The sequence below is a fragment of the Thunnus thynnus genome, chromosome 8, assembly GCF_963924715.1.
Source record: "Thunnus thynnus chromosome 8, fThuThy2.1, whole genome shotgun sequence".
NCBI lineage: Eukaryota > Metazoa > Chordata > Actinopteri > Scombriformes > Scombridae > Thunnus > Thunnus thynnus.
The window spans coordinates 5,930,812-5,940,981 of NC_089524.1; positions in this window are offsets into that span (position 1 = coordinate 5,930,812).

A 10,170-nucleotide genomic window follows, 5' to 3' on the forward strand; every position below is an offset into this window, starting at 1 on the left:
GCAGCCAAGATAATGTCAGTGTATATGTGTGTGTGTGTATGTGTGTGTGCGTGTGCGTGTGTGTGTGTGTATTAACCTGATAGCAAACAGTTTACTCCTGATGTCTCTGAATAACATGGAGCTGGTATTCATGGTGCTGCTGACAGTGTAACAGAGAGGTGACAACTGGTGCTCAGCTCTCACACATCTCTCACCTCCTTCCTCACCCCACCACTGCCCTCCTCCTTCTCCTCCTCCTCCTCCTCCTTCTCCTCCTCCTTAGAGACCTAATAAGTTTTAAGATCCAGGAGGAGGAGGCTGAAAATAAGCTGAGGAGGCTGTGTGTGTGTGTGTGTGTGTGTGTCATCTGTTACAGTCTGCCAACCACACCCATATTATAGCACATACCAGAAGTGGCTCAGGCATTCTTGTGGCCCAGAACAGAATGTGACCCCCCTAAACACAAACAAACCACTTAATGAAAATGTTTTAAAAAATAGTAATTATTAGATTAAATTCCAGTAATTGTTTAATTAATTTATGGTAATGATGGTAATGTGTCTACATCAACTTGTTAATGATTTGTTGATGCTCCATGTTGCAGCTTCAAAGATAAGATATAATAGACTTTATTGTCCCTTCAGGATTAGAAGGTCTCACCCTCCCTGCATCAGAACATTCATCTCCAGACATGTTTAGATACTTATAATCATTTATACATTAAAAAACACACAATAAGACCAGTGAAAACAATAAAACCAGTACAACTTATAAAACGTCAACATGATACTGCACTTGCCAGTGAAGACACAATCATAAAGTGCGACTATAAAAGAAATCCTTCAACATTTTGGAAATATTTACTTTATTTCTGACAGTGAGATGAGAAGATTGATACCGACAGTCGCCAGATGAGGTTGCCAGGTAATCAGCGGAGAAGCTGCACAGATACACCAGGCGGATGGATTTATTTGTTTTATTTATTTTAACAGGGACAGCGCACATTAATAAACAGTGCTGTAAATGTGCCAGAGTCAGCTAAGAGGCCATTTTTCATCTGTAGTCTTAGACAGATGTTACAGAGTCTCCCTAGAAACAGAATATGAAAATGAGATTGAAATTACAAAGTTACTGAAGTCTTTTATGAGCATGTGGAACAATTAATAAAATGAAGAACATATATAATATTAATATAAAAACATCATTCAGGACATCCTTAAAACATGCAACGCACAGAGACTCATGATACAAGATATGCACAATAAATACATGAAGATATTAATGTTAATAGAAAAGTGGATTGCATAAGATCACACTGAGCTGCATTGTTAGACACTAACTAGAACATGCAAAGCAGAAGCACAGATACAAAAAGCATGCACAGTATGTAAAATACATAAATTAGTCTGACACAATAAAAGCAAAACCACAATAAGACATGCACGCAAACTGTAGTTTGTTAAGAAATGTTATGTAGCTACTTCTAAAACCATAAATGATCATTTTTATATCAAATGAGAAACAATATGAGCTGTAGAGGTGTTGGTAGTTTGTACTTTTGAACTTTTCCATAATGTTGAACTTATTTCTCTTGTTAAATGACCATATTACTGTTTTCTCATGTTGTTTGTAGCCCATTTATTGCAAAAAATACTCATTTTACATTACTGCTCTTTGAACGCGTTTTACAATCCCTACAGGCAGCCACTGCTTTCCATCAAGTTTGACCCTAAAGTAGTTTTAATATATGTACATGCATGTATTTTTTACTCTTATCTTATATATTTATTAGTCGACCATCAGAAAGTTTATCTGCAAACTATTCTGATAATCATTTTATAATCATTAGTTATTTTTCAAGCAGAAGAACCCAACATTTCCTCCTTATATGTGATGATTTGCTGTTTTTATTCATCATATTTGATGGTGAATTGCATATAAAAAGCTTTTGGACTATTAGTCAGACAAAACAGGCAAGTTGAAGACGTCACCATGGCCTCTGAGAAACTGGAAATGCAATTTTTCACTACTTTTTAATTATTAATGATTAATAATGAAATCATCTTCCACACACAGGAGACTGGCTTTACAATTAACATCATGTCTGCTCTTACAGTACTTCTGATTTTTATGTAGGTATAGTGTGGTAATGCTGCACAGCCATGCAATGATAATGATAATGTAGAAGGAGAACATGATGTTCACTTTGTTGGACATTCATTTTTCAAGTCTTCATGCATTGGAGAACAGATATGTAACATAAGCTGTACATAATTTGTTGTTAGTGAACTCAAACATGCAAAAACACTGCTGTAGTCCTTCAGCTGTCCAAATAAAGTGCCATTACATCAAAGACAATCTCCACTGTCAGGCCAGAAGTGAAAGAATTCCTCTGTGTACGTGGAGGTGGAGCAGCATCATTTGTCTCCCATGAGACCAGTGACCCAGATTGGTTCAGGTGTCATGTGACAGCTAGCTATCTGACAGCCCCTCCCTCCCATTCACCCCCTCCTCCCCACCCTTGGCTGTGTCTCCATACCCCCAGGAGGCATATCCATGTCACCCTGCTGCACAGGTACGCTACTGTCACAGGATCGGTGCGTTACAGCTGCCTGCTCCACCGTCCAGCCAGCCGGATACGAAACGGACAAAAACTCACATTCACAACAGCTCAGAATCTTCGGATTTAAAGTTTTCTTGTAATTTCAGCGATAACACATGTGAAAATAAACATGGGTGATCCGGGCAGCCATGTTGTGAGTGAACACAGCTCCTCTCAGTTCTCACCGTTTCCCTGCACAGTCACCTCTTTCACATTTGGTGCAAAGTCCTTCAGGCACTGCATGAGTCTTGTCTTTGTCTTATTCTCTCTCTCACACATACACACACACATACACACACCTGTGCAGGTGCAAAACACAAGCATAAGAGCTCATTCTTTCTTTCTCCTCGCTCCCTATTGTCTTTTCAATTCAACCTGGATTCGGTGCGCTTTATTAAAAATTTACAGCTGTAAAAGCCTCTAGAATAAAACTCCCAACTCTTCCCTTTATACCAGTGTGTTTGTGTGTTTGTGTTTGTGTGTGTGTGTCAGTATGTCTTGTGGTTTCTGGTTGCTACGTACCCAGCTCCACCCTAACCTCCGCTGCACTGTACTGTATCAGTACATTTAAAATGTGTGCAAATAGCGTCTGTGTATACAAAGCAAACAGAATCATCTGGTGCTTCAATAAGGGAGAAAAAACAAATAACTGAGTCATATTGATGGAGTCTCTAAGAAGCTTCTTTCGTTTTGTGCCAGTAGAGATGTTGTTTTGGTGTTGTATTGTTGGTAGGCTTCATGATTTCTGGCTGTTTGTCTATTTATTAAAGGTTAAAGGTTTGTTAAAGGTTTTGGCTGCAATTTTCTATATTTTTCTTATTGTCAACAAATCTCATGTGCAGAGCCAAACCATTGTCTTATCTATCTTATTCCTTTGTGCCGTAGACCTACTTTATTGTCCAAAAACTATTAAAAACACAGAAATGACCCAAACAGCTGCACTGGGTGACATGTTCCTTCATCTCAAAGAGTTTTAAGCCGTTTAGAAACTGCGCTGTTATTAGTCTTTGGACAACAATGGAGGTCTACGGTATCAGGCTTTGGATACACGCACAATACTTGTAATTAGATCAGTTCATTGTTGATTTGTTGCCAATAAAAAATATAGAAAATCCACATCAGAATAGCCACATCCTTTACAGCAACACCTGTGCTATTACATAATCTTGCAGCACCATTTCAAGGCCTTTATTATTTCAGATTGACTGATTTAGTTAAATGCAAACTGAACTAATTCTTGCTAGCGCTAGTTTTTGCTAAACATTTAACATTTTTAAAGCAATTAAGCCGCTAGTTACATAATTTCATTTTTGCATTCGTCCTCTCTGAACCACCTGCTTATGCGGGTGCGGGCATGGAATTTATTCTGACAGGCCTTTAGCCTTGAGGGTGTTGAACAGAAAACACCACGCCCATGCATGAGTGCAAAACCAGCTCTGCTATGTTCATTCTGTGAACTCTTAAATCAACAATGTAGTAATAAATGCATGAATGATTTTTTTATGCTTATTTGATTCATGTGTGTGAACTTAACTACAACAACTAAATCTGTCTCCCTAGTGCAGGAGTCACACTTTTGATTTTTCCTTTGATTCTTTTAATATTGTTTCTACTGCTGTAATTTTGTACTTTAAATAAATAAACTTACTTACGCTCATGACGCACCTGAATAGATCCCGGCACGCATTCATTTGCTGATTTGCAGATCAAAAGATGAACTTAAGGTTACAACTGGACCAAATTTGGTTAAAAGGTAATTGTATTAGGATGAGATTTGCATATAATAGCAATGGAGTGACTGAAGCACCTCACAACACAATGAAATGCAGTCATAAAAATGGTCTTCATGTTCCTGGTTTCATTTAATATTATTAAACCCTGAGAACAATGTTATAGAAGCAGCCACACCCTGAACACAAGCTGTTATCATCACTCATCACCACATTTAATCCTTTTGTTTTATGGTTGAAAACTTTCCCTTGACACACACACACACACACACACACACACACACACACACACACACACACACACACACACACATTGTTCAGACTGAAAATGCCAAGAACGTAACAAGGTGAGACAGCCTCTCAGACGGTGAAAAAACAAAACAAAACAATTAAAACACTCCTCCTCTTGCAGAGTGTAAAAGTGAAAGAGCTGTCTGTACATGCAGGGATACAGTCTGAGTCAGCACAGCACTGCTAACACATGAAGAAGAATCTGTGTGTGTGTGTGTGTGTGTGTCTGTGTGTGTGTGTGTGTGTGTGTGTGTGTGTGTGTGTGTGTTGGAATAGGGGGGGTTCGTTTGATAGCAGGATTAATGAGCAGTACTCCTCCCTTCATTCCAGGTGTGGTCATGGGTGTGGAGCATGTATTAATCCAGGAGTTTCTTCTCAGCTCACCTGCAGGAGCCAAGTTGGAGGCGATCACAGGGCGTTGAATAAAATTAATATTCATTTTAAAGGTTAAAACAGCTCAAGCAGGATGAGTACAGATGATTGTACTTTGAAAATGTCCTTCAGTTTTCTGCATCAAAGCATGCACACCCCCAAAATACTAATGAAGTCATATTAACTTAATTTACTGTATAGCTGTACATGCATCTCTTAGTGATTAGATTTTTGTGTAACAGAAATATATTTCCTTACCTTTGTCTTTAACGAGCATTTTTCCTGGGATCCCTTGGGGGAGCCTGACCCCCAGGTTGGGAGCCACTGGTTTGCAGGATTGTGAAAGACAAAGATATGAAGAAGAAGAAGAAGAAGAGGAAGAAGTGCTTTATTGATCCCTGTGGGGGATCCCACTCCAGTTCTTTTTGCCGGTGCCTTGGTCACTGACAGGAGTATTAAACCTGACATACATGTCTTTGAATGTGGGAGGAAACAGAAGCACTCAGCTCACACAAACACAGAGGGAACATGCAATCTCCACACACACAAAGGACCTGGGAAAGCTGGGGTTCAAACCCAGGCCCTTCTTGCTAACCACTGAGCCAGCATGCCGCCTATAGATATATAGAAAGTCACACTAGCAACAGAATTCATACAGCTACAAGAGGAAATCTGAAAAATCTGGGAAAGGAAGTGTTTTAACTTCCTTCTTGAATCTGCATTTATAGATTTTCTGGCAACAAGGGGCAGAAACACATCACAACAAGGTGAAAAATACCGACTTGCCTTATAAAGTTGTTGTGACCGGTTACACACACAGCAGACACAGAGCAACATTCATTTGGAGTTGTGCTCGTGTCCACCTGATGACTTTAAATCCAATATTCACTTTACTTTTAGCTCTCAACCAACTCCTGAGAAAAATATCTGCCTCTTTAGATGATAAATCTTCCATTTCATTTTAGTTCTGGGCAGCAAAACAACTGAAAACAGCTGACTGATGCTGCTGGAAACAGGACTGATGAGTAGTGCAGTACAGTAAATGTGCAGCAAAACCAAAACGATAAGCTAAAAGAGTCTAAAATGCTCAGTAAAGCTGTTGGAGATTATTCTGCATAGATTTGTCACCCTTTCATGTTATAGGCAATGATGTGATTCCTTGTTAGTATTTTAAATAAATGATTAGTAGAGCTTTTTATGGGCTGAGATAACTGAATTTAAGGAGAGAGAGGATGCTTAAAGGTATGTTTTGGACACTCAGAAAGCTCTGTCACCACAAATCATGACTGTTTTTCTTAAAATGATGAACAGACAGAAGCTTAGATGACCTCAGTTTTTTTTTAGCCTTGTGGTATGTGGACAGCATCTGAAATATGGACGGGGTTAAGTTCATGCTGTCATTTATAGACAAAAATCAGAGAGAGAGAGAGACAGGACAAAACATGGTCTCTCTCTTTTAGTCTTGCTGCAGCTTTCTAGACCAGTTGAAGGTCAGATAAAGATGGTTCGGTGATGCTTAAATACAGAAAGTTAAAAGTAGATATGAGGGCATGAATGATTGTCTCAGATCAGAGATTGACAGGAAGTGCCAGATGTGGGGAAATGATCCAGATTATAACTTGATTCTACATTGATTCTTCATCAAATACCACTCCAAGACCTTTAATTCTCATGCTACATGATATTATCATTTCCTATCCCTGAGCTGTCAGCACACAAACAACGTGATATGTCAGGCCATCATAGAAAACCCATTAACGTGGGCAAGCCTTATCCTGTCTCCAATAATCACAAATGAAAGGAGATGGGAAAGGGTGGGAACGCTGGGACTACGCCTGGAATACACACCCTGATGTTATTTAACTCAGTCAGCCAGAGGACAGAAAAACACACACACAGAATTCAGTGAATTCAATGATTAGTTTTTACTTTTTTTTGTGCAGAGGACTTAATTTATTATTTTACCCCCCCGAGGTAAAGTTAACATGCTCATACAGACTCAAGAGTTCAAGGTCAAAACTTTTATCATCTCAAGTGTCAACAGAGCTCTCAGAACCGAATATTAGGAAGCAAAGTGCAGCTTTTAAAGAAGAAGAAGACCTGCGCTGGAATGCTGTCTTGGCCGAAGGTGTATATCTGTGGCGGTTTATGTGCAGGCAAAGGCGTGTTTTTGAATTCCATCTGCCGCGGGAACGACATGATTTTAAGGTGGGACTTTTGTTTTTCCCCCCGAGAAAAATGTCAGTGTAGTTTATTACCTTTATGAGTCACTCACAACACTCCAAGACTACGTTGATACCATTAAAAGTGTAGAGCTGCTGGATTCATCATCATATCCCCAAAATATGATGGGTAAAAATTCTTCTGCACCCTGTCATCCACACCGAGTCTGCAATTACGCTTGAGCAATAAATCACAAACTGCAAGAAAACACTCCACTATATATCTGCTCCCTTACACTTTCACTCTTGCATGCATGTTCATAACTCCTGATCCCACAAACTTACAAACACGCACACGCTACATTCCTCAATAGTTGCAGAGTTTATTGCGTGACACGGTGGTGTAGGGAGACTGTCCATGAACTGCAGCTCTTAGTTTAACATCTTTTAAATGTTATCACAGTAGTATTTATGGACTTTATCAGGTCAAAATAAGAAGAAAATACTGGCCTACAAGTGAGCGTCTTCTGCAGAGGCATGCTTGTGAAATGTTTGTTATGAGTCTTGACCCAAAAACTGCAAAAATGCCAACTGGTAACGTTAGTCTGTATTCTGTTTGTCTGATATTTGACTCTTTGTTTTTCTTCCTTTTTCCTTGTGCAAACAGCTTCTTCTCTGTCACATATTTGTGCTGCTGGTTTTTTTTTCCCCAAGAAAAAAATGTTTTGATCTTATGACATCTTACAACATCCTGGTGAAATAAAGGTCAAACAAATAACAAGACTAAGAATCTACAACCACAGCAGCTCCATGAGGCTGTACTTTGAGGTAAATGCTACTGTCACCATATTAACGTGCTGATGTTTTTACCATGTTCATCATCTTAGTTTAGCATGCTAACGTTTGCTAATTAGTACTGAAGACAAAGTACAGCTGAGGCTGATGGGAAAGTCGTTAGTTTAGCAGGTATTTATCATAAACCAAATGTTTTTGGCCTGATGATGGTGTAAGATATGAAGTCAGGGAAGTGATCACAGTTCATCATGAGGGGAACATAGAAACATTTCCTGCCAATCCATCCAATACTTCATTGGACAGATTTCACTAAAAATGACAAATGTTTATTTTCTAGTTGGCACCAGAAGAAAAGTCAATGAAGTCACCAAAGCCAGTAATGTCTGTACATCATGTCAGTCCATCCAGTTGATGTGGACGGACCGTCCAATGTTGACTTCCCTACGGCCACTTTGTTAGCGTGGCTGAAAAGAAGGATCACAGCTGTGTTATACTGTTTACTCAGTACAAATACAAACTAGAAAAGGGAAGTTTTTGAATTTGCGTTGGTCCATTTCATCTCAGTTGTCTATGATTAAAAGTCTACAGCAGTTTCATACTTGACAACTTGACAATTTCTCAGCACTGTACATCTGAAATTTTCTTCTATGACAACTAATTTCAATCCTTGCAAGAAGGCCGCACTGCCTGCAGACAGACAAAGAATCAAACAATGATACTGTGAGTACTTTATGATGCTGAAATACTCTGCAGGTGCTCAAAGACATTGAAGCATTTAATAATTGACTTGCAACCCTGTTGTATTCACCAATTATTGTTGCCTATCTCACCTTCACCAGGGTGATGGGGACCATAATAAAGCACCACCCAGGCAACAGCGAGATAAAGTATCATAAACTACAGAAGAGTTGTGTAACTCTCACTGATCTGCACCTGGCTGCGTTTCATTATTTCAGGATGATAAATGACATAATGAATAACATTTGGAGATTTATTTAGAGGAAAACAGTGACTCTGAGTGACTTTTAGTAAGAACAGACCTTTAAAATCCTTCTAGTAACTGTAATTGAGCACAAACTGGCATCTTGGCTGATCCTGATAACAAATCGTCAAAGATAATAGATATGAACAAAATGAGTGAAAATATGTCTAAATAAAGCATGAATCAAGAATCTTGCATCTTAATCCATCTATTTTATGTGAACATTGTGCAATCTTCAGACTACGTGATTTTGAGCATCTCAGAAAACGACAATAAAATTCAACCAAAGCTGCAGAAGAGCTGTCAAACTCGTTTTTCCTGTGAGTCTCACCCTTTGGCTGGAGGCGAGTAGTGTGTGAGTGTTTGATTGTGTGAGTTTAGTGTCAGTAGAAGAGACAGAAAGACAGCGGAGGAGCTGGGCGTGTGTAGGATTAAGGCGAAAGTTTGAAATGACTTGAGGAGAACAGTGAGATGCAACCTGTCAGTTGTTTCTAATGTAAATTCCACTGGATTGATCACCTGGTCAGGTGGATGCATCACCTGCCTTTTCAGCAGTTTGCCTCAAAGCTCTTTGATACTTACAGCCTTCACTTAGAGAAAGAGTCTGCTTAATATTGATAAAAATAACAAATAACTGTGTTTGTGCATTTTAAAATACTTTACATATATTTAGAGAAAATGTATTTTGGAGGATCAAAGTATCATTTGGATATATTGGCAAATAAACGTGCATATCACTTTCCAAAACTTGTTACATAAGTGTCCATACTTGTTAAAACATCCCATCACTTTTTAATGTTATTCTCACTTTCTAAAAATATCCTCATTATCCCTGATACGCTTCACTGTCCAAACATGTCCTCACTTTCCAAAATGTTGGCTACTCATTCCCCAAATAGTTCCCACTTTCCAAAAAGGTCTCCACTTTTCCTAAATGTTCTCTCTTCCAAATAGTTTTCACTTTGCAATAATTACATAGTTTTCAAAGAAAGTCTTCCCCAATTTCTCCACAACTTTTCAAACATGTTGTCATGTAACAAATTGTTCTTATTGGTACAAAAGTTCAATATGTCCCCACAAAGGCAGAAGTTCTGAACACAAACACACACACTTTGCCTCCAGCTGAGTTTGAATAGGAGTGGCACCGAACAGAGAGAAAAGTGTTTTTGGCTCAGTAGGTTGGAGAAGGGTGTGGTTAGCAGCCTCCAAAAACTCTCCTCTGCTGCCGCTTGTTTGCAGTGTGCACCAGAGGGACCG